The sequence below is a fragment of the Chiloscyllium punctatum genome, chromosome 24 (genome assembly GCF_047496795.1).
Source record: "Chiloscyllium punctatum isolate Juve2018m chromosome 24, sChiPun1.3, whole genome shotgun sequence".
In the NCBI taxonomy this organism is placed as follows: domain Eukaryota; kingdom Metazoa; phylum Chordata; class Chondrichthyes; order Orectolobiformes; family Hemiscylliidae; genus Chiloscyllium; species Chiloscyllium punctatum.
This window is the reverse complement of record NC_092762.1, coordinates 56572765-56597658: the sequence shown is the minus strand read 5'-3', so window position 1 is coordinate 56597658 and position 24894 is coordinate 56572765. Positions and strand designations below refer to the sequence as shown.

General features: G+C 40.5%; 1 protein-coding gene across 1 annotated transcript in view; it reads right to left on the bottom strand.

The window, feature by feature from the left end:
• The window catches only part of tnfaip8l1 (tumor necrosis factor, alpha-induced protein 8-like 1), a 70784-nt gene extending 58435 nt beyond the window's left edge, over positions 1-12349 (bottom strand). Inside the window, exon 1 of the mRNA XM_072593867.1 lies at positions 11898-12349. The gene's annotated coding sequence lies outside the window, so the exon portion shown is untranslated. The remainder of the gene's footprint in view (positions 1-11897) is intronic.
• Between the last annotated feature and the right edge of the window lie 12545 nt (positions 12350-24894).

The window sequence follows — 24894 nt, the reverse complement described above, 5'->3', positions numbered from 1 at the left end:
GCTCAAGGTTACTTCTCAAAAGCAGATTATAATTAGATGGTGATGCACGTTCCTATCAGGTATGGATCATCGTGCTGAAATCTGGAGGTCTTCTGGCTTGCCTCATCCTTGTCCTTGTTCTCTTTTGCTTCCTGACTTTTGACCCTCTCACACCAGTAATGGTGTGAATAGCTGATTTCTCAATTGCCAGATTGCGGAATATACAGCAAAACACTAGGAATCTGGAGTTTTCCAGTTGTCCTCTTCCAGTCTCTCCTCCAGCAGCTAGTACTGTTCCACATACCCCTAGTATCTCCTCCAGACCAAAGAGAATCCCTCACTAAATTCATATGACCAGGTATTCCCTTTCTCCAGGTCACTGCAATATGGTTTTCAATAAGGTACATCACTCACACTCTTTAAGTGATGTGGTCATGAATTTCCAGACAGATGTTGCTCATGCATTGGTGAAGTCTTGATGAAATGTCCCATAAGTCTGAATATGTATCCAAATTCTTTTTCAAACATTGTCAATCTCATTCAACAAGTGAAGGCTGAACCTGGCTCACAATCCACACCAATGTTGTTTTTCACTCCTAGTCATTCGTCAAGGTCTGTAATTGCAGAACCAACCTGAGAAATGGAAGGTGGCCTCTTTAGTAGGTACTTGAAGCCAATCCAATTGATACTCAGAGGCTTAATTATCTCCATTCCTAGTGCTCAGTTAGATTTCTTCAGCGAGCCAGCATTATGTTTTCAAAGATGACTATTCAAGCAACTCAAATTTCCATCTTGGTCACCTAAGAGGCTTAAATGATAGTGCTTCAATGACAGGGACTACACACTATGACAAGGATAATAGCCCTTATGGGGTGTGCCCATAAATGTCAACACTCGAGTCTGAAATCAAAGTAATCACATCATCGAGAAGTTACAACATGGACATTTGCCATTTGGCTCAACCAGCCTGTCAATTTTAAATATCCAGGTGGACAGTAAACCTTGCTCACAAATCACTCCGTTCCCTTTTCCTTCAACCAGCAACAAAGCCATTCTATAAATGATGATATGGCCTCTAGTTATAGCATTATAGAGATGTAGAGCACAGAAACAGACCCTTCGGTCCAACTCGTCCAATTGTTGACTCCTGAAGTGTATTCCATGGCCTCTTAACATTATATGATAATAATATTCTGGGCAGAAGTGGGTACTGCAGATGCTGGAGATTAGAATCAAAATTAGAGTGGCGCTAGAAAAGCACAACAGGTCAGGCACATCCGAGGAGTTGTGCTTTTCCAGCACCATTCTAATCTTGATAACACTATTCACCTATTCTCTGTCCTAGACATATTACACTTAATTTTATACCCATATTACCTTGTTTAAGCTGCCTCAATCAATGGTCAAAGTCTGTTTCTACTTCCTGTATCCCAACCCCTCACTATTTAAACAACTGTCATATCTCATCCTTTAACATTTTGTGTTCTAAAGATGTCAATTTTTTTTAGTGTTACAGATGTAAGTGATATAACTTCGGTGATAATAGACAATAGACAATAGGTGCAGGAGTAGGCCATTCATTATGATCATAGCTGATCATCCTCAATCAGTATCCTGTTCCTGCCTTATACCCATAACCCTTGGTTCCACTATCCTAAAGAGCTCTATCCAACTCTTTCTTGAAAATATCCAGAGACTTGGCCTCCACAGCTTTCTGGGTGTGTAGAGCATTCCACACACCCACCACTCTCTGGTTGAAGAATTTTCTCCTCCACTCTGTTCTAAGTGGCCTACCCCTTATTTTTAAACTGTGTCCTCTGGTTCGGGACTCACCCATCAGCGGAAACATGCTTCCTGCATCCAGAGTGTCCAATCCTTTAATAATCTTATACGTCTCAATCAGATCCCCTGATGACAGTGTCTTTGCTAGTTCTTTCACATTTATTGAGCAGAGCCAATGGCAATTGAGTAATTGGATGCATAACCCTTGCTATCTTTTCAGAGCAGCAGTGGAAACCTACATTTCCTTAAATTTTGTTCATTGGCCAGGGTTTGCCAGCTTTTTCTTGTGCAGGGGAGTATAGTTACAATGTCCCACTGCCACTCAATTAAAATATAAAGATTCATTGAGGTTTGTAACACAGTGATTGTACACAAAACTTGCATTTTTCCCCAAACGACTTGGTGCGAAGTGGCACATGACAGTAAAATAAATGTCAGTGGAATGTCAGGATTTAGTAATCTTGCTTCATTTTACTGGCATAAGTCCCAGGTTATGAAAGGCTCTGTATACAGGTAAATGCAAATCTTCTTCTATAACAGTGACCTCTCTTGATGAAATAATTGTCTTTGGGTTGTTTGATGCAAAGCGCTGAGTCTATCAAATACAAATGAGAACCATAGACCTTTGTTTCCTCAAATATAGTGAGGCCAGTAGAGTCAAAACATATTTCCTCCAAAACTCACGAAACCTGACAACAAACATTAGGTGGCATCACTACTTTGGAGCAGTTGTGTACCCTCAGCTATCTCAGTGTTGCTGCTGATGTTGTGATTTCTCTCTCTTGTGCAAATGCAGTGTGCCCAAAGCATCAAGAGTAAGGGCATAATAAGGGGGATGTGTTGGCCTTGTGGCATTGTCAGTCAACTGTTAGTCCACAAGTTCAGATAATGTTCTGGGGACCTGGGTTTGAACCTAACCATGGCCAATGGTGGAATTTTAATTCATTAGGGTCCAATTGTCCATTTGACAATTGCCATCTGGTTCACTAATATCCCATAAGAAAGGAAACTGTTGTCCTTATCTAGTTTGGCCTCCATGTGAGTTCTGACCCACAGCAATGTGGCTGACTCTTAATTGCCTGAAAGACAGTCAGGCACGGACAATAAACACTGGCCTGCTTAGTGATGCCCATATTCTGTGAATGAATTAGGAAGAAATGTGGAATCGTAAGGCAATTACAAAGCCATTTCATCTATTCAGAGGCAACTTTGAGTTCACTACTTTGAGATCAACTGAGGAATGGCTCATGTTATTAAATATTATTGGAGTTTTCTTCACCTCTCTTCGACCTGAAATTAAATCCTACAAATTGATTCCCATGATGCGGTGAGAGATCATGAATTCTGTGGTGAGGAACTAGATTTCCTGCCTCTCAGGAGACCATTCAATATCTACAAGGAATACTCACCACCAGCATGAATCTGAGCACCTCTCCAACAGCACAAGTAATATTTGCGCCACACTAAGTGTCCGTCGGTAACCATCTTACAACAAGAGAGAACCTAAACAATGTCCTTGCAGTTCAATAAGATTGCCATTAATTGGCAACAAAAGCAACACCATCTCTAAGTTGGCCTCTAACCTGACTTGGAATGCTATCAATACTCTCTCAATTTCACTGGCATTAGATCCTAGATTCCTAGGCATTAAGATTCCTTCTTAATAACTCTGCAGATGTAACTATAACATGTAAATGTCAGAAATTCAATAAGGCAGCTCGCAATGGCCTTCTCAACAGTAAATAAGGATGGTCAATATGTAATGGCTTTGACAGCAACGTTGACACCCCATGAAAAGTAAAATCACATGTTGGATGAAGAATTTACTGATATTATTCCAATACTGTATTTAGTATTGTAATCCGAGAGTTCGAGACTGTGTCTTTTTGTCTTAATCTCAATTTAGAGTCATAGAGTTATAGAGACGTAAAACATGGAAACAGAACCTTCAGTCCAAATCGTCCATGCCAACAAGATATCCCAACATAACCTAGTCCCACCTGCCAGCAACTGGCTCACATCCCTCCAAACCCTTCCTCTTCATATACTCATCCAAATGTCTTTTAAATATTGCAAATGTACCAGCTTCCACCCCTTCCTCTGGCAGCTCATTCTATACACCTACCACCCTCTGCGTGAAAATGTTGCCCCTTAAGTCTCTTTTATATCTTTCCCCTCTCACTCTAAACCTATGCCCTCTAGTTCTGGGAAAAGACCTTGTCTATTTATCCTATCCATGCCCCTCATGATTTTATAAACCTCTATAAGGTCACCCCTCAGCCTCCGATGCTCCAGAGAAAACAGCCCTAGCCTATTCAACCTCTCCCTATAGCTCAAATCCTCCAACCCTGGCAACATCCTTGTAAATCTTTTCTGAACCTTTTCAAGGTTCACAACATCCTTCCAATAGGAAGGAGACCAGAATTGCACACAACATTCCAACAGTGGCCTAACCAATGTCCAGTACAGCAGCAACATGACCTTCCAACTCCTGTAATCAATACTCTGACTAATAAAGAAAAGCATATCAAACACTTTTGTCACTATCCTGGCTACCTGCGACTCTACTTTTATGGAGCAATGACCCTGCACAACAAGATCTTTGTTCAGCAACACTCCGAAGGTGAATTTAATTGAAAATAATTTTCAGATGAACTTTCTCAAGGCCATGGATCAATACGTATGTCTGCAAGACAATCTCAGAAGCACCTGTCTTCGCTGATCCATTCAAGTTTATCAAGATTTTCCTCATCATTTTGATCTGGGGCAGAAGGAATTAGGCTTCTGATTAGAGTCATAGAGATGTACAGCATGGAAACAGACTCTTCGGTCCAACCCGTCCATGTATCGCAATGCAATCTAGTCCCACCTGCCAGCACCCGGCCCTTATCCCTCCAAACCCTTCCTATTCATATACCCACCCAAATGCCTCTTAAATGTTGCAATTGTACCAGCCTCCACCACTTCCTCAGGCAGCTTATTCCATACCCGTACCACCCTCTGTGTGAAAACGTTGCCTCTTAGGTCTCTTTCCACTCTCACCCTAAACCTATGCCCTCTAGTTCTGGGCTCCCTGACCCCAGGGAAAAGACTTTGCCTATTTACCATATCCATGCTCCTCATGATTTTATAAACCTCTATAAAGGTCACCCCTCAGCCTCCAATGCTCCAGGGAAAACAGCCCCAGCCTGTTCAGCCTCTCCCTTTCGCTCAAATCCTCCAACCCTGGCAACATCCTTGTCAATCTTTTCTGAACCCTTTCAAATTTCACAAAATCTTTCCGATAGGAAGGAGACCAGAATTGCATGCAATATTCCGACAGTGGCCTAACCAATGTCCTGTACAGCCGCAACATGACCTCCCAACTCCTGCACTCAATACTCTGACCAATAAAGGAAAGCATACCACACACCACCTTCACTATCCTATCTACCTGCGACTCCATTTTTAAAGGAGCTATGAACCTGCACTCCAAGGTCTCTTTGTTCAGCAACACTCCCTAGGACCTTACCATTAAGTGTATAAGTCCTGCTAAGATTTGCTTTCCCAAAATGCAGCACCTCGCGTTTATCTGAATTAAACTCCATCTGCCACTTCTCAGCCCATTGGCCCATCTGGTCAAGATCCTGTTGTAATCTGAGGTAATCCTCTTCGCTGTCCACTACACCTCCAATTTTGGTGTCATCTGCAAACTTACTAACTGTACCTCTTATGCTCACATCCAAATCACGATGGCTCGATAGTTAGCACTGCTGACTGACAGCAGTAAGGTCCCAGGTTTGACTCCAGCCTCAGGTGACTGTCTGTGTGGTATTTGTACATTCTCCCTGTGTCTGCGTGGGTTTCCTCCCACTGTCCAAAGATATGCAGGTCACGTGAATTGGCCATGCTAAATTGCCCATACTGTTGGGTGCATTAGTCAGAAATGGGTCTGGGTGGGTTCCACTTTGGAGGGTCGGTGTGGACTTGTTGGGCTAAAGGGAATATAATCTTGATGCTGCAGATCATTTGATTCAACATTTTGGGTTGGCATGGTGGCTCAGTGGTTAGCACTGCTGCCTCACAGCACCAGGGTCCCAGGTTCGATTCCAGCCTTGGGCGACTGTCTGTGTGGAATTTGCACATTTTCCCTATGTCTGCATGGGTTTCCTCAGGTGCTCCGGTTTCCTCCCATAGCCCAAAGATGCACAAGCCAGATAAATTGGCCATGCTAAATTGCCAATAGTGCTAGGTGCATTAGTCAGAGGGGAAATGGATCTGGGTGGGTTACTCTTCGGCAGGTTGGTGTGGATTTATTGGGCTGAACTGCCTGTTTCCACACTGTAGGGAATCTAATCTAATCACTTATGTAAATGACAAAACGTAGAGGGCCCAGCACTGATCCTTGTGGCACTCCACTGGTCACAGGCTTCCAGTCTGAAAAACAACCCTTCACCACCACCACCCTCTGTCTTCTACCCTTGAGCCACTTCTGTATCCAAATGGCTAGTTCTCCCTTTATTCTGTGAGATCTAACCTTGCTAATCAGTCTCCCATGGGGAACCTTATCGACCGCCTTACTGAAGTCCATATAAATCAGACCTACCGCTCTGCCCTCATTAATCCTCTTTGTTACTTCTTCAAAAAACTCAATCAAGTTTGTGAGACATAATTTCCCACATAAAGCCATGTTGACTATACCTAATCAGTCCTTGCCTTTCCAAATACATGTACATCCTGTCCCTCAGGATTCCCTCCAACAACTTGCCCACCACCGAGGTCAGGCTTACTGGTCTATATTTCCCTGGCTTGTCCTTATCAGCCTTCTTAAATAGTGCCACCATGTTTGCCAACCTCCAGTCTTCCGGCATCTCACCTGTGACTATCGTTGATACAAATATCTCAGTAAGAGGCCCAGCAATCACTTCTCCAGCTTCCCACAGAGCTCTAGGGTACACCTGATCAGGTCCTGGGGATTTATCCACATTTATGCGTTTCAAGACATCTAGCACTTCCTCCTCTGTAATCTGGACATTTTGCAAGATGTCATCATCTATTTCCCTACAGTTTATATCTTCCATATCCTTTTCCACAGTAAATACTGATGCAAAATACTCATTTAGTATATCCCCCATTTTCTGCCATTTGAGGGGCCCTATTCTCTCCATAGTTACCCTTTTGTCCTTTGTAAGAGTATTTGTAAAAACTCTTTGGATTCTCCTTAATTCTATTTGTCAGAGCTATCTCATGTCCCCTTTTTGCCCTCCTGATTTCCCTCTTAAGTGCCTTTACACTCTTCTAAGGATTCACTCGATCTATCCTGTCTATACCTGACATATGCTTCCTTCTTTTTCTTAACCAAACCCTCAATTTCCTTCGTCATCCAGCATTTCCTATACCTACCAGCCTTTCCTTTCACCCTAACGGGAATATACTTTCTCTGGATTCTCGTTATTTCATTTCTGAAAGTTTCTTCTTTGGTTTCTGCCTTATTCTCAGTTCTTCCAATGTCATTTACAATGTGTCCGTGTGAATCAGTTCCACAGTACAAACACACTGCTGAAGGAACTCTATTTCAGTACTAAATGAGACCATCATTGCTCTCATCTTTAAGTATTGCCCCAGGCTCACCTTGTCTATCGCAGTTGCCTGTTATCAGCCCCATACTCCCGCTCATAACGCTCAACCCTGAGACATCAGTGTGACATTGCACCATTCTTTCACTCCAGCTCTGGTGACAGTTCATCATTACCCCGCTATCTCGAAGCATCTTCTCAACAACTCTTCCCTTTACCGTCCGAGCTTTCAAAGTATTCTGAAAGATCCTTTGCTTGAAGTAAATTTGTAGTTTGAATCCACTCACCTTTTTTCTTTATTTGGTGCCTATTTCCAATTATCTAAGCCCAGATTTGATTCCTAGTATGGGTGAGAGTTCTGATTACATCTGCAAGAGCAATTGCTGGCTTCAATGCCTTTGGATTACCAAAAAATACAACCAGCAAAGATTCCTGCTTCTATTCCCTGTTAGTCAGCCGACTAGAAATAGACACTGGGTGAAGATAGGAACACATTCAGCTGTGAAGCAACACTACTACAGTCAAATAACCTGGAGCAAGTGGATCTCAGCAAAAGGCAATAACTACTTAGGACAGCTGCAGCCTTGCAATCCAGCCTAAATTCAGCATCTTCAAATAGGGGACATTTTCATCATTAAGTAGCCAGGGTCTCTTTCCAATGAGAACGTTATATAAATTCAATTGTTTCTTATTGGAGAAGCCCTTATATGACAAATTGAAACTGGGAGGTTGACCTTTGGAGTGCATGGAGGTTGCTGGGAGCAGGGTAGGAGTTGGAATTTGCTGAAAACTACAAAATAGTTCCCTTTGCGCAGTGTTCTTAGTTACAATTTTGGAACTGAGTCAAGTGATTGGATCAAAGTTAATAATGTAACCAGTTATTCTGCAAAGAAAACTGTTAGAAACAGAAGGAGCATTGATTTCCGCACATTTGCTGCCTCCGGTTCTCACCATAACCTCTCTGTGATAAACTGTGAAAATAAGTCAGTGATCTTGTTGGAACGTCAAGCCAGATATCATATATTTTATCATGGTCAGTTAGTCCTTCATTTCAGATAATTTACTGGACACATCAGTCAATATAAGACGATATGCAGGTCCAAACTACTAAAAGCATGATGCATGCCTCACAATTTTGCGGTAAATATCCAACAGTAGCCAAAAAAGCAAAATAAAACTTGCACGATGGGGAACTATTTTCAAAATTTAGCAGGTAACTCCACTTTTATCCAAATGGCTCCCTGATTAAATATGCTTCCCAGGATAGTGCTCTCTAAGAGGGTTAGGATGACCTATCCAGTGACACCCATATTTCATGAAACTTGTAATTAATAAAAAAATCTGGATAGCCCAGATTTGATTCCTAGTTTGGGTGAGAGTTCTGATTACATCTGCAAGAGCAATTGTTGGCTTCAATGCCTTTGGATTACCAAAAAATACAATCAGCAAAGATTCCTGCTTCTATTCCCTGTTAGTCAGCCGACTAGAAATAGACACTGGGTGAAGATAGGAACACATTCAGCTGTGAAGCAATACTACTACAGTCAAATAACCTGGAGCAAGTAGATCTCAGCAAAAGGCAATAACTACTTAGGACATCTGCAGCCTTGCAATCCAGCCTAAATTCAGCATCTTCAAATAGGGGACATTTTCAGCAATAAGACAGGAGGAATAACTTCTTGTGAACGATTAACAGGGCACGTACAAATCTTCCACAAATACTTTGCCTCACTGGAAAATATCCAACATATTGGGTGCAACAGAGGGAAGCAATCGAAAAGCAGCTTTCACACATGCAGAAAGAAGTTGGCTTCTTTCCAGAAGAAGTCTGAATAAAATCAGATTGTTTGGCATTGCCTACAAAGCCAGCATTGCAAAAAAAAAGAAAGAAAAGAGAGCTGGGAAGAAACTAAGAAAAATAAAGCAGCATTTTAAGTGGCTTACTAGGGTAAATGGACTGGCTGGTGTGGACTGGAACCACACCAGGTGAAGAAGAATCTCAGATTTGATCCCCTCCAGGTTGGCTGATCTTAGCCAAGGCTGTAACTGAACAACTGGGCGGCACGGTGGCACAGTGATTAGCACTGCTGCCTCACAGTGCCAGAGACCTGGGTTCAATTCTCACCTCAGGCGACTGGAGTTTGCACATTCTGCCCGTGTCTGTGTGGGTTTCCTCCGGGTGCTCCGGTTTCCTCCCACAGTCCAAAAATGTGCATGTTAGGTGAATTGGCCATGCTAAATTGCTTGTAGTGTTAGGTGAAAGGGTAAATCCAGGGGAATGGGTCTGGGTGGGTTGCGCTTTGGCGGTCGGTGTGGACTTATTGGGCCGAAGGGCCTGTTTCCACACTGTGAGTAATTTAATCTAACTGCCATCAGGTTCTGCAACCTGAGCTAGGGAAAAGGGGAGAGAGAAAAGTAACCAATTCATGCTAGTGACTGCTTGAATGTAGGTATCAAATGAAGACAAGATGCTGTCTGGTCATTATGCCCTCCACAAGTCAAGATCCAGACTGACATGGGAAGATTGACTGCTCAGGCTAGGTGGGACAATGATGACACAAATGAAGACTTGTGACCCCAGGAAATGTTTGTACTTTCAAAATGAGAACAAAATAAATGAAGGACATTATTTGATCCTTCCTTTAATGTATTCTTAGGATAAAATGAATATTCTTTAGAACTTTCTCTCTTATCCGTAAATGCTGGGGATGCTCACCACAGATCAGTGTGGCTCAGTGGCTCTTACTGTCAGCTCTGAGTCACAAGATTCTGAGTTCAAAACCCATTTCAGAATCAGAATGCAATGCTGAGAAAGGGCTGCATAACTTTGAGGTACTTTTTTTTGGGTGAGACATTAAACACAGGTTCCATCTCCTTCATTATAAGCCAGTGTCAGACTCTCTCAATGAGAGGCACACAGGATGGGAAAACTCCCTTTCCAGCATGGCCTAACTCCTGGGCAAAACTAGGAGATGACAAATTCAGTACAAAGTCCGAACAACATGTGCCAAGCTGACCTGAAAGTTGGATCGGTTACATTTTCACTATGACTCTGTTATCACAAATGACTCAGAAATAAAGTTTCTTTGGTTCAAAAAAAACCACAGCAAGATAACAATCTCTTTGCAATAGACTAGCTTGAAACAGCAGTAACAAATTTTCTTTTACTTGGAATGTGAACAATAGAAATAGTTTGAGTCTTTGTGGCTTAGCAACTGACTTATATGACGTGAAGATTACATCCATCCCCATTTCCTCCCTTCCTGAAGTCGTTAATGCTGTCCATTCCAGCTACCTTCTGTGACAATTTACAAACAAAAACAGAATGTGCAGCAGCATCCACAGAGAGAAAAACTGAGTTGACATTTCGAGGTCAGTGACACTTTGTCTGGACCATTGGAGTTGAAACTTTAGCACTCCTTTTGTTTCCAGAGTGTTGCCAGTCCTGTTGATTTTCTTCAGCCCTTTCTGTTTTTGTTTCAGAATTCCAGCATCCCCAGTTTTTTTTTGTTTACTTTAGCAATTCCCAATTCTGTTTCAGGTCAGCAAACACTGGAAAGCTACTTCCTGATCTGTAAGGCCTCCAAGTCAGGACAATGTATTCACCACTGAGTATCTAAAGAGTGTAAAGTACATTTCCATATTGAGTCTGAAAGTTTCATAAATTTACTGGGGTCTTGCTTTGGCTCCATTTTTAAACACCTACCCTCCTTAAGAAGATGACTCATGTAAAACATGTTAAGATACCATTTAACATCCATTGCTACCTCTAGTAGTTTGAGATTACCAGGCAACTGAGCAGAAGAAAGGTGATTCAGGTAAACTAGTAAGACTGGCTAAAGTTTGTTACTCATTACCATGGAAACTATTCCCCTCCCTTCCTCTGCTTCCGAGAGCTCTTGATTGGTACAATTAAGCACTTGGTCGTCTCTGATTGGCTCTGTTACACGTCACGTTAATTGGATACATTTCGAATAGGATGAAATTGACATTACAATTGGCAACAATTCCAAACCAAAAAAAAACAGGTTTAATTCCAGGAATAGTGGAATAGATTCTCCTGCTCGCTCAATTACAGCAGAAGGGGGGAAAAAAATCTGACTTGTTCTATTATCTCCAGGCTTCAATGACTTCCTTTATAAAAAACACAAATTGACCTGTTCTCTCTCTGATGTATATTTATCGGACAAAATGCAACTCCTGCAGTGAGGGAAAAGTCATCGTTCCATAAAAATATCCTTTGAATACAGAGACCGAAAAGTAAACAAATATCAAAAATATAGCGAGATTGGGGATTTCCGCAATTGAACCTTTGTAAAAGTGGTTATTCTAAGTGAGCGACTGAACAAGACTGCATCCTCTACATGGGTTTATGTAAAACTTAAAGGGGTTTAAACCAGATTACATTCAAGAACTCAAGGTACACATTTGCTTAGTATTTGTATTGGTTCTAATGTAGACGTTATACCCACCTTCATAGATTCCTTCTGTCACGCTACTTTCTCTATGTTTATATAATCTATATAAATATTTCTTTGTTTCCTTCTTCTCTATTTGTTCCGCTAAAATCATTCTTTTTACCTGTTTTCCTTAAACCGCGAACTTTGATCCGGCTCCCTGCGAACTCCTCACAGCTTTTTTTTTGCAAACAGAGAGGAGGGGGCGGTGGATGAGAGACAAAAAGAAGCCCCTTTTTCCTTTCCACGGATCAGGTTTGAAAGGCTGTAAATTCGTAGCAGGCTCCAGGTTTCGGAGGGTAAATCATTCGCCAAATAAGCAGCCGAGAACCGGCGGGTACTCAGAAACTGAACCCCCTTGTTAGCCGAGTTTGAAACTTGACTCCAGCAGAGAGAGAGAAAAAAGTTTCAAATTTGCAAGGAACTGTCATGTCCACACGGCTGAGGAGTTGTTGATCGACATTCAATGTGACCAATCCAGATGCTCAGTGTCGCTGGCCGCGAGCTATGGAATTGAACGAGGGCGGGCACTGAGCAGAGCTGTCTACAAAGGCCAAGTTTCAATGTTAGTAGTTTATTTTTCTTTCGGTACACTTCCTTTCTCCAGCCCATTCCCATTTAAAGATTTCATTCCTTATCCGCCAAATTCAGGCGGCTTTGCGGGGGCTTGCAATTTCTGAATGAATATTGCAACAAATATTTACACATCTTTTCCTTGTAAACCATGATCAGATTTTTCCTGTTTCCCACATATTCTTCCGGCATACTTATTTACTCAAGGGCAAACATACAATACTGGAATAATGAACATTTCTACACATGTATCCTACAGTTGAATTAGGCAACCACATCTGCTTGTTGCACTCGGATAACTCGCTCACAACTCAGTGAACATTTTGACTAGTTGAAAATAACTTCAAATGGAATTAAACTATTTGGAGGTTGATTGTCGTTTGATTATATTATTCCAAAATGACTTAGGAACTATATTATCAAGTGTATGTATATATGTATGGCACATTGCCAACTGGTGTGCTACAATCTGTACTGGAAAGTAATTGTCTATGATTAAGTAATATACGGTGAGATGGAAGATGTTTGGATGTAATACATACTGGATGTAACATATATTGGATGTAAAATGTATTGGATGAAAGTTCCAAGATCTGAATTGTAAAATGGGATTATTCCAGAATATTGGCACCTGCAAGATCTAAAACCTACCATTTCACAGAGTCACACATTAGAGGCATTCGCTAATTGGGTTAGTTCCCATTTGTGTCAAGCTAACCAGGAAACATGCAGAGTTACTACAAAACCTAGTTAGAACTGGTTCGCTTGGTCAGAACTGTAATGTTTTTGCTTTGTGTGAGACTCTTGTGAGTCCAGTAAGATAATGTGGGCTAACCCTTCAAGGAAAGGCTTAGTTTGAGTTGCAGCATTTCGATTTGTTACAAAGGCAAGCCGATCTGCCTGTTAAGCTGGCTGTATAAAATTCTTCTACAACTTAAGAAGAGGGACAGTTTACATTTATAGTCAAATAAAATGTCACGAGACTCTTCATTGATAGGTGCTCGGTACCCTGAGCCTGGAGTGTTGAAATGGGTGACAGGAAAGCTGCTTGAAGTAATGGGTTTTGAGCAAGTTCTTAAAAAAGGAATGAAAGTTGGAAGGACTTGGGAGGGAATTTTGGTGAATAAGATTCTGAAGACATGGTTAACAATGCTGCATAATGGAAGGGTGTTGGAGAAGAGTCAGAGGACTGGGCAGTTTGATTCAGAGAAATAACGATGGTGGAAAAGATTACAGAAATAGAGCAGGGTGGGGCCTGAAGATTAATGTTATAATTGCTGGATGTTGCAAAACAATGGACATTTAAGTAACATTCTTAAACTTAAGGTAAAATGAGTAGTTTGGAGTAAGGAAGGTGACTTCCTAGGAAATCTGCTTGGAACAATTGTTTGCATCCTAAATCTGTCTGGATACAGTCCAACCAGATCTCATATTCAAACCGCACAGATGATCTGGTTGCCATTATGACAAGAATCAGGTTGAACCTTGTTGGACGTCAGATGGAAGTTCCAACACTTGCACATAAGAGGAGGCACCTATTCTTATTCTACACAGAATCACAACCTGCTAGAGGGAGTCACTCTTAGCAATTTGAAAGAAATTATTTGTAACATTGCTGCTATGAAATAAAAGACTGTTTTTGGAATAATTATGTGAGTATGTTCAGAAAATGGCATGAGGGGACTGTCATGTCTAGAAGGCATGAAGAGATCATATTTTTAAAAAAAGTTCTTGCTTAAACTGTTTTTAAAAACTATTTTCTACATGTTTCTGCATTGATGATATGACTGTTGCTCATCACATGATGCATGTTAACCCCAATTTCTAAAATGTTCTGAACAGCAGTAACCAGGGGACAAAAGCTTACATCATTCTGCTGAAACATCACACTTTTTGCATCGTATTGATATTTCAGCCAAGCCAACAGAAAGGATCTGTCAATGCAATGTCTCTCAGAAACACATTATACATGGATAGGCACTTACGATGCCACAGTTATCTCCTAACACAATGCCGTTGAAAAGCATCATCACAGCCATTTTGTTAGTTGATTTTTTTCAAGCAGCAGCCCCAGTCATGTAACTGAAACCGACAGTTACTGAACAAGTTTAATTTCGCAATTTTAACATTTTCTGTAGTATTCTTTTTCAGACCAAGACAGAAATGACAATCAGCTACAGCTTGATTTTAGCCTTAACCCCTCTTGAAACCTGATTTCTGGAAATAACCATGCATTTCACCTGTAAATGAACTCATTTCCCTGCTTACTAGAACTATGTAGCTGTACTACCTTCAACTGCATTTGAACATCTATGCGAAGGAATTCTGTCAGACTAGCCAACTGCAAAACATCATCAGACATTGATTTACTGGGCTCTAATACATCTGAGTTAACACCAATATGTTTTATTTTTAAACAATTTGTAATTGTAACTCTTTTAAACATTTCCTTCATTTCTTTCTTCTTGTATGCTTGTATGTGTGAGTCTGTGCTGCTAACCTTTATCACCCCCTCCACCACCCCCAGTGTAAATTGCATGTAATAATAAACGTTTACTTTGTGGTTCACCTAAATAATTTGTTCTGGGTCTTTTTTAAAATGGACATCATCAACCAGTGTTTGGGGAAACACACCATTGCCTATTTATCCAAGGGAGAAGAGGTATAAAAAGAATTTTTTAAATAACATGCTGTTAAAGACAGGAGATAAAAACAGTAAAAAATAAATTCAATTTACATCTCTCTCTAGTCCATGACATGCACCATGTCTGCGTGTCATGTTGCCTTAGGGGCAGCAAGTAAATTGATAAAAGGATGATGCCAAGGGTGGAATTCAGATCAGTTCTGCAGTTAACTTTGCCAGGTTAGGGAGGGAAATCAGTACATCACATGCTTTGGCTCGGTTTGGTTAGGTACAAGTACAGTCAAGACAAAACAGTCCAGTTGAGGTGTGGCTTGGTGAATTCACTGCAGAGAGGCCAAGCAGTGAAGGAAGGAGCAGATATCAGAGAATCAAGGAAATCACATGTAATCTTTTAATAGTGTCATTTCAATGCTTGACATTTTCCTGATGGAGAGAGAACAGAACATAAGAAAGATTTTCACCTGAAATGGTAACCAGTCTATACTCTTCACAGATGTTAACTGACCTTTTCTTATCTTGCCAGCATTGTTTCAGGTTTTTAGCATTGCAGGTTTTTATTTATGATTCTTGCTATTATACTGATTAGCATTGCTCCCTCAACTAGAATCATCAACCACCCAGAAGAACATGGACTTTTCAGATAACTTAGGTAACATTGGCCGGATCTGACTGTGTGAAAATTGGCTATGGTCTGCATAATTGCAACGATTATAATCTTTTAAAAATCAGATGAGGTGCACAGGATACCTTGAAGACTTAGAAAGCCACATCATAGATGCAAATGCTTCCCCCCCTTTCTTCCTTTGTCTTTATGAATCAAGATATTTACTAAGAAATCAGTGTGTTTCAATGCTGGCTGTCTTTTATCCCCCAAGGCTAGAGGTTACATCATATACTCCTGCCAGTTTCATTGCAATTAAATTCTGAAGCAAGTCACAAATAGTGAAAAGCCCCTGGTGAAACTGGATCATACATTTAATCTAATTCAGAACATTTTATCTTTTGCTGTTCTTCACAAAACTTGAAGATAAAATAGATTTTCTTTGTTTTTATTATGGCTCTGGAAATTATTCTGTTGATACAATATTTTTGACGTTGTCAGTATGGTTTTAATTTATTTTACATACCGATGTCAGTGTTTTCATGGTTGAGCTTTCTCCCCTGAGCCCTTTTCCCTTACTTTTCAGCATTGCTTCATTGGCACCACTGTTGTCTTTGAATTATAGCTTTGAGATTTTGAACCATAACCTCAGATACCTTTCCAGTGTCATACTGAAGGAATGCTGCGCTCTTAGAGGTACAGCCTTCAAGAGGAGACATTAAACTGAGGCCCTGTCTACTGCCTCAACTGGGTGTGAAAGTTGGTTCTATTTGAAGGAGAATTGAGGAAAAGATTAGCCTCCGTGTCCTGACCAGGATTTACTGCTCAAGTAACAACCTATGAAGTAGATGACTTGTTAATTTACTTCATTGCAATTTTGAGGGTTTGCTGTGCACACATCACCGTGTATGTTTTCCTGCATTATAACTCCGGCTATAGTCGGCTGTGAAATGCTTTGAGATGCCCTGTGGTAGTGAAAGGCAGCATATTGCATGCAAGCTGAGGCATGACATTGTTTTTGTACTAAACTGGTCATATGCTGTTGAATTTTGATTGTACGATTGTCTCCCTTCTGTTCCTGTGTGAATATTAGTTGATCCTAATGGTGTGCTCAATTGGATATATCTGTGCCTAAGTTAGAAGGCACAGATATATTGGATATATCTGTGCCTAAGTTGTGATTTAAAATCCCACTTGAGAATTTGGCACAAACTCTAGATGGACAATCCAGTGCTATATTGAGAACTGCTGCCTTTGTCAATGGTGCAGAGTTTTGCTTGCAACATTATCTGAAACATCTATTTCCTAGCTCACACGTACAGTAAATATCCTACACTATAATTTGAAGACAAGTAAGCAGCTTGGCCAATGTATCTCTCTCAACTAACTGTCAAGGAACAGGCTAATTGGTCGTGTAATGCATTTGCTTGTTATGGAAATTGGCTATGTGCAAAATTCCATGTTTACCCACACACTACAGGAGTCACTATGCCTCCATGGGATTAACTACATGAAGCATTCTGAGACGGGATGGAGGGTTGTATAAGTCATATTTTATCTGTTTCCTTAAATATGCAGCTTAGTAATTTACAGTTCTGTCTATCTGTTTGTTTCAGTGAAGAAAAATGTTGCGTTATAGAGAGCATGCCCAGTCAGGAACTATCAGACATTGTCTGGCTAACTTCCTGTTTATCATCCAATCTCACCCTCAGATTCCCATGAGCATTGCTGCATGTACCCATGCATAGCTTGAAGGTCAAGTGCCATCAAGGTAAAATGGTAACTGGTTAATTAAAGATGGGTAATGTATTGTGAACCTTCAGTGACTTTGACATTCTAAATTGAAATTGTGTGTGGTTTTCATTCAGCATAGCTGGATAACAAATTTTTAGATTAGGTTCCCTACAGTGTGGAAATAGGCCCTTTGGCCCAACAAGTCCACACCAACCCTCCGAAGAGTAACCCACTCAGACCCATTTCCCTCTGACTAATGTACCTAACACTATGGGCAATTTAGCATGGCCAATTCACCTGACCTGCACATCTTTGGACTGTGGTAAAAGTAAATACAAACATAGAGAAGACAGGCTTTTTGTTATTTCCTTATCTTTTTTCCTTACAATGATTCTTAGGAAGGAGAACAGGTATTATTTGGAATTTGTGATTCATGTTAATATATCAAATAGTATATGCACTGGCCTTTCTGCCAGGTGCAATTTATAAACCAATATGAATAATGTCCAAAATTCTACCCATTTCAAATAGTATTATTCTCTTGCTGGACTACTACTGGAAATAATTTGCATATTGTTAATACAAAATGTCCAACAAACCACAGCAAGCGGGCATCATTTAAGTATGAATTTGTTTTTAAAAAGAGCACTTGCTTCAAATACATGGTCCATGTATTTGAGTGGTAGCTTGGTTCAGCTTATTTATGATAGCTGAAAATTGGCTTAACCCAAGAATGAAGTAACATTTTAAATCATAGTCAATCAACTACCTTGAGTAGTCTAATTTTAAATATTGAAGATGACCTTAAAAAAGCACAAATCTATTTTCTGGTTCAATAAGGGTAATGTAGAGTTTGTTACAACCAGGTGACAAGGCTTCCTCTGTTCAAACTTCTTGATTGCTCACAGCAAATGTTTAAATTGATTTTGTATGAGATTGTGACTGTCTTAAATTCAAAACAGTTAGTCATTTTACACTGAGAGCAATAAGGAGCCAATTCACACATTTTCCATCAGTCAAAGAAGGAACAAACTAATTGTTAAACTGGACAAAGATAATAAAACTCACAATATCAGGCACACAGCTTTCACACAGTTACGTGAGCCCACACACAAGCAAACACAGTCAGTGATAGTTGAAAATTCTTGGCTCCTTGATAATCTTTCCCTGTAGCTGTTTCTCTGGGAATCAATTCCTTTAATGACCCAGAAAATGGACAGCAGTTTCTCACCATTTACCTACCAAAATGCCCTTGGAACCTCCCTTGAAATACTAGTTTCAGAGTATATGTCCAAGAGGTTCCTTGTGTTGTTCTATCTACAACAGCCAATGTGCTAATGTCTAACACTTGGCGTTTGCTAATGTCTGTTGAGACTCTGATCGGTTTCGATGAGCTAAAAGCTGTGGAGTGGCCCACAATAGGAACAATCCAATTTTATAAATACTTTCAATGATCTGTTATCAAAGCTGCCTTGTTGTCCCTTGATCTCGATCCTTCTCTTTATATGAATTCAAATTTAAATCTTTGTTCCTGCAATGCCTATAGTTGAGAAGTCTTACCCTCATTGAGGGGTATTTAAAGCCTCATTGCAAGTTATAAATTAATGAATTTTAACATCTTGGTAATCAACCCTTGGATTGCCTTATCTTGGTATTGCATTTGATCCTGGTTCCCCAGTATGATAAGCCTTTGACATTTCCTGTAAGTTTGGATACTTTCTGGTTAAGTGACTTTCACATTCATTTCCAAGTCTTGATATTTTAAAGATTATGGGTCAGTAGTTTACATTATCATGAAAAATTCTTTGTAAATTTAAAGAAAATAATTTAAAAGGTTCACATTAGTGCTTCCGCACTTAAGACATTCTAGCACATGTTGGCCTCCTTGAAAGCCAACAAATCAGTATAATTAGTGTAAGTGCTAATGCTGATTAAATTATCTGTGGTGTGGTTAGTTCTGTCAATAAGCTCTGCTTCTAAACCAATATTTTTTTAAGAATTGTGTAAAACTTTGGGGGAGTGTAAAGGATGATGAGTGCAATTTGCTCGAATGTTTTTGCAACTTCTTTGCACTGATTTCACTGGTGCTGGGAGAATTGTACCGAAGGAAAACATTCAATCAAGAGGAAATTCCAGGTCCACATATTATATATGGAGAGTACATATAGGTTTGGAGCAAAGATATACTCCCCTGCACATTTATTATTTTTACCAGGCTCTGAAAACGAATCTAATTTTGATTTAATAGATTTGATTTTCTGTTAAAAAGGTTCACAGTGTGAGTTTAAATTGATTCCCCTATTTCATCGAGGCAGTTGGAATCCGATCGATATGTACTCAGTTCAGTGCAGAAGTTGATCAAACTGTGTTTTATCTCGGCTGCAATGACAGTGGCGATGCTTCATTTAACCCCAGCACCTTTGAACTTGGGCAGGGCAAATAAAGCAAGCCAGGTTTCTCCACTAGATTGCCATCCTGTGTGTAGATGACAAATGATGGCAGGATCAGTATCAGCTATACTGCCTCTTCGACAGGATTAGCTCCGTGCCATCTGGGAGTGGAGGATTTATTGTTGTGGTTCTGTTCGCCGAGCTGGGAATTTGTCTTGCAAACGTTTCGTCCCCTGTCTAGGTGACATCCTCAGTGCTTGGGAGCCTCCTGTGAAGCGCTTCCGTGCTGTTTCCTCCGGCATTTATAGTGGCCTGTCTCTGCCGTTTCCGGTTGTCAGTTTGAGCTGTCCACTGTAGTGGCCGGTATATTGGGTCCAGGTCGATGTGTTTGTTGATAGAGTCTGTGGATTTAATTGTGAACAAGTGTTGGGCGGTTAATGGGCGGATGAAACTTCAATCATTGCCTCCCTGGCATTGTTAGTTTGAGGTTTGGGCTTGGTTAACTTTGGGGCCCAATTTATATTCTACTAACTACCTGACTAGAGAAAATACAAAAGAATGGAGGTTACGCTTCAATTAGTAATACAGGGAATTGATGAGACCACATTTGGAGTACTGTGTACTGCATTGATCTCCATTTTTTTTCAGAAGGATGTAAATATGTTGGAAGCTGTTCACAGAATGTTTAGGAAAGTCAGGAAAGAGTGGGTTGTTTAATGAGGAAATGGTTAGATGGATGAGGCCTGTATCCACTGGAGTATCAAAGAGCAAGAGGTAACTTGACTGAAATATATAAGGTCCTGACAGATCTTCACAAGGTTGATGGGGAAAGGCTGTCTCCTCTTCTTATAGAATCTCAATGGAGGGGGCACTGTTTAACTGTAAGCAGTCACCCATTTAAGACAAAAATGAGGTGAGATTTTTTTCTTGGAAGTCCTGACCTTAAAAAATAGTGGACGCAGAATCTTTGAATGTTTTAAGGCGGACATGGATCGTTTTTGTGTTAAGCAAAGCAGGGGTGAAAAGTTACTGGAGGTAGGTGGGAATGTGGATTTGAGGTCACATTCAGACCAGCTATGGGTTAATTGAGTGGCAGAACAGACTTTGAGGGACCGTATGGCTAACTCCTGCTCCTAGCTCATATTCATGTCACAAAGTAAAGGTCCAGCTGCTCCGCTGGGTGTAGGCGAAGGAGGTTCAGTTGTAAAGATTGAAGGGTTTGGACAGCAGGAGGTGAAATCAGGTGCTCTTATTCCCCTGCATCCACTTAGGGAAACTTAACACTTGTGATATCTGACCTTTTCTTCCGGTAGGCTAGGTTTCTCTGAATGGAGTGGCTGCCGTTGTTGAAGCAAAGCAGCGTTTGAACAATATGAAATGTTGCATGGACTAATGAGGTTCTCCCCTGATTTGGATGCCTGAAGAAATTGTCAAGGTACCATAAAGGAGAGTGAGACTGGAAACACAATGAGGTTTGTAGGTTATTGGAAGAGAGTTTAAACAGTTGTGGGTTTCCTCTAGATGGAGTGACTTTAAATTGTTTTTCTTTTGCCTCTTGGCTCAACTAGGAAGAATACCTCCTTGGATAAAGTATCAGTAGCTGGAGTCTATACACCCAGATCTCAACAGCAGTCAATAACAACAGAAAAAAACAGGGGAAAATACAAAGGTATTTCTGTTGTCAATCATTGCGTAGCATCAGTGGAAATCAATGTAATCCTCGTTTCACCATTTCATCACCAAGCTTCAAGGAAACAATTTTAACCAGGCCAGTTTCAGGGGGGAATGAATGAAGAATTTAAAGCATTGTTTGTGAGGATAAATGGAATATGTTTAAGTACATACAGCTGAATGTCAAAGGAGAAATACATCCCCAGCATTGACTAAACAAATGTCACACTTGATGAATGAAGTGAAATAAGGAAGCAAAATAAACTTTTAAAATCCCTGCAGGGAGCAAGTCAGATAAAAACAAAAACCCTCAGAAACATGTAAAAAGAGTAGCGAAGAGAAACGGGAAACTAGCATAGCCTGCAGCTACTAAACATCCAGCGAGAAACTCAATGCAAACTAGTCAAACCTGCAGACAATACCAGACCAGGCGGGTAATTCAATCAGAAGAGGCAGCCAAGGAAAATATGATTGGATAGGTCAGTGGCAGAGAAAATATACCAAGTACAAATCAAGCACAAGGTAAGGAACAAACATTATATTTACAATCTCTTTGAATGCCGCTGATCTAACTAAATGTGATTTTCGAAGAGATTTTTAACACACTACCTAACTGTATCTCAGCAAAAATTCATCCAGCAAACAAAGCAGTCAACTATCCCATCAGTAACAGCAGCATGTTTAATTCTAGCCATTCAGATTCAGTCCAGATGTTCAAGTGCTGAAAGGTGGTGCCTGGAATAGGCCCTTGAATTAGGAGTTTGAGGTGTGTAAGGACAGACTGAAGAAACATGAGCTCTTCGTGTTTGAAACAAATATGTGAGAAGTGATCTTGGAGAAGTTTGAAAACGCATCGAGTCTGTAAACCTGGAACAGGCGTTTGAGTTAAATTGTCACATGAGGACAAGGAATCACAGGGTCAAACTGCTGACAGATGAATTTAGAAATTCTATCAGGAAGAACTATTTCACAAAAAGAGGGATCAACATTGGAAATTCATTTACACTTTGGATAGTGGAAGAAAATATTCTGCTGTTGTTAAAAATCCTTATGAATGCTATGCTTCAGGAGTTGTGATGAATTTTGGATGAAAGAGTTAAGGTAAAGTTCTTCTTGCCTCTACCCCGTGGGCTTTTAGCATACCACACAGAACTGCAAGATAAGGCCGCAGTGCCTTAACTGAAAAGAAAGATGATCACTAAGATCAGCTACTTCTAATTTTACAACGTGGCACACCTCCAAGCAATTCACCATCCTAACTTGGAAATATATTGCCATTCCTTCAGTGTCACAATGCCAAATCCTGGAACTCCTTACTTAATGTTACAGCAAATAAACTGCAGCAGTTCGAGAAAGCAGCTCACCACTACCACCTTCTCAAGTGCAACTAAGGGTGGGCAATAAATGCTGGCCCGGCTAACAATGCCCATGTCCCACGAATAATTTGAAAAAAACATACTTGGCGATGCTCATAGCTGCTGTAATCACATCTGCAAACCTGACCGACAGTGTCACTTGGATTCTTCACTTATTTTGGTTCAGCTGTTTGCTAAAGATCTCATGGTCCTGTTTAAAAAGATGGCCACTCTCATGGCCGCTTGGCCAAAGTCACTTCAACAAACACCTCTTAAAAAAAAATAGAAAAATACGATTCAAAAACAGAAGTTGCTAGAAAGGCTCAACAAGTCTGGCAGCATCTGCGAAGAGAAATCAGAGTTAACGTTTTGGGTCCTTCTGTTTTTGTTTCTGATTTACAGCATCCTCAGCTCTTTCGGTTTTTATTTGGGAAAATATGGTTGTTTGCAGAACAGAAACAGAAATATTCATAAACATTTAATGATTGCCTGAATGTCCCTTTGTTTTGGTAACACAGCTACCGCAATCACATGATACTTCCTACCTTCCATTTTGAATTTCTCCCCTTCCATACTTTCCCTGTCTATTTCTTTTCTCCTTTGATCTCCAGCTCCTTTTCCCTTCTTTCTCACTGAACCCTTCTTTCTATCTGTCTTTTATCTGCTTTGTTTTCCCCAACCCCATTTGGCTCCAGTCATCCTCTGCTCTTTAACTTTGCTTGAGCATATTGCTGTATGTAGTTTGAATCCCTGCTCCAGCAGGGAGGAGAAAGTGAGGACTGCAGATGCGGGAGATCAGAGTGTGGTGCTGGAAAAGCACAGCAGGTCAGGCAGCATCCGAGGAGCAGGTGAATCAATATTTCGAGCATAAGCCCTTCATCAGGAATGAGGCTCCAGCAAGTTGACTGTTATTCAATTAAGTGTTAGCATCAAACTGGACCAAACTGAGTGGAATGGTCGGAGTGATGGGGTTACAGGTCTGAATCTGAATGGTACATGATCTTGCCTGAGCCATTGTACCCAGAACACACTGCTTGCAGAATTCTCCTCTCAGTTCCTGCAAAACCGCTGGAATAACTTTCATGAGGAAGGCATTCACCATGAATGGGCTTTATTTGATCAAGCAAATGGTATCAGCAGTTCTTGAATGTCATCCGGATATCTGAGTAAATGATTGGTAAAAATTACAGCCCTGGCCACAAGCCAGAGAATAACAGCTGGGTTTTGTTCCGGGCCTAGCCTTTGTTTAAAAGCAGACTGTAGGAGAATTCAATGCTCTGCACATTAAAGTGTTAAACACTTTTGGGTGTAATTATGATTTTGATAATGTGAATATTAATAAGAATGATTCAATTCAATTAATGTGAAATGAAAAATTCTGTTGAATAGATATTGGTCATTTTACATGATCAGTTAATATTAGTTTTAGGAAAGAAGAAAAAAAACTTTCGTTCAGCAAGCACAACCTGAAAACTTTTCAAAGTCAAATTAAATACTCTTTAGTGTAGTCACTGCTGTAACATCAGAGCTTATATAGAAAACATGTTATTTCAAACTGAAACATAAGTTGTGGGTGTAGTTTCCATTAGTTATACAAGAGTTTGTAATTCACATCTTCGATACAAAGATAATGTCTGTAGATAACCAATGAGTCATTCAGCACAAACTAAAATGAACATTTTGACTGAACTGCCAAATACGCCAGCCCCCTGTAGTGCATCACTACACAGGAAGACAGGCAGAGAATATCTGCACGTTTTAATATTTTGCCTGGAGAGGCCAGGGCAAACCCTTGGAAGCACTGCATCTTTGAGTGGTGCTTTGGGTTTTGGTTTACCTGGGTGTCTTCAACCCCGTTAAGAGGTGTTGAAGGTGGATAGATTCCAGGGTTTAGAAAACATACATGTTTAGTAGGAGCAGGAGTAGATCATTCAGCACCTTGAGCTGGTCTGCCTTTCAAAAAGACCCTAACTGATTTGAATCATTGGTTAGGCCACTGTTGGAATATTGTGTGCAATTCTGGTCTCTTTCCTATCCTATGTTGTGAAACTTGAAAGGGTTCAGAAAAGATTTACAAGGATGTTGCCAGGGTTGGAGGATTTGAGGGAGAGGCTGAACAGGCTGGGGCTGTTTTCCCTCGAGCATCGGATGCT